Raw genomic sequence first — 1411 nt, 5'->3', positions numbered from 1 at the left:
TACCTGGGGCCAAATTATGGAGGAGGTAATGAAGGTAATGGTGACCTCCCTCAAAAGACCCTATGCATGTATTGCTACACCCAGTGCCCCTAACCCTACAGCAGCCCACGCCTTCTCTGAAGACCCCTGGACACACACAGGCAAGGCTCCTGTGGGGTCACTGTTCCTTTCTCCTGGGTCCTGGTGAACAAGGTTCTGTTGTGCCCTCCAAGAGTCTATTTCCCAGTCCTGTGTAAGTTCTGGCAGCTCTATGGTGGGGTTAATGGCCACCTCTTCCAAGGGGTCTTTTGCCATACCCATACCCTGTCCCTGTAGCAGACCACAGCCAACCCACACCCCCACAGCAGATGCTCAAACACAGTTCTGTCTCAGTCTCTGTGGGGTCCCTGGGTCCTGGTGCCCACAAGGTTTGTTTCACCGCTCTGAGCATCTCTGGCGGGAATGGGGTTTGATTCTAAATGCTACTTTCCCGCCCCCCTACCATCTTCCTGGGGCTTCTCCTTTGCCCGTGGACATGGGGTATATCCTCACAGCCCCATGAACAGTATGAAAAGGCAAAAAGATAGGACACTGAAAGAGGAACTCCCCGGGTCAGTAGGTGACCAATATGCTACTGGAGATCAGTGGCGAAATAACTCCAGAATGAATGAAGAGACAGAGAAAAAGCAAAAACAGCACCCAGTTGTGGATGTGACTGGTGATGGAAGCAAGGTCCAGTGCTGTAAAGAGCAATATTGCATAGGAACCTGGAATGTTAGGTCCATGAATCAGGGCAAATTGGAAGTTGTCAAACAGGAGATGGCAAGAGTAAACATTGACATTACAGGAATCAGCAAACTAAAATGGACTGGAATGGGTGAATTTAACTCAGATGACCATTATATCTACTACTGTGGGCAAGAATCCCTTAGAATAAATGAGGTAGACATCATAGTCAACAAAAGAGTCTGAAATGCAGTATTGGATGCAATCTCAAAAATGACAGAATGATCTCTTGTCATTTCCAAGGCAAACCATTCACTATCATGGTAATCCAAGTCTATGCTCCAACCAGTAATGCTGAGGAAGCTGAAGTTGAACAGTTCTATGAAGACCTCAAAGACCTTCTAGAACTAACATCCAAAAAAGATGTCCTTTTCATTATAGGGGACTGGAATGCAAAAGTAGGAAGTCAAGAGACACCTGGAGTAACAGGCAAATTTGGCTTTGGAGTACAGAATGAAGCAGGTCAAAGGCTACTACAGTTCTGCCAAGAGAATGCACTGATCATAGCAAACACCCTCTTCCAACAATGCAAGAGAAGACTATACACATGGACATCATCAGATGGTCAACACCAAAATCAGATTGATTATATTCTTTGCAGCCAAAGATGAAGAAGCTCTATACACTCAACAAAAACAAGACCAGG

Source organism: Odocoileus virginianus, chromosome X, assembly GCF_023699985.2.
Source record: "Odocoileus virginianus isolate 20LAN1187 ecotype Illinois chromosome X, Ovbor_1.2, whole genome shotgun sequence".
Lineage (NCBI taxonomy): Eukaryota > Metazoa > Chordata > Mammalia > Artiodactyla > Cervidae > Odocoileus > Odocoileus virginianus.
Note: the sequence above shows the minus strand (reverse complement) of the source record.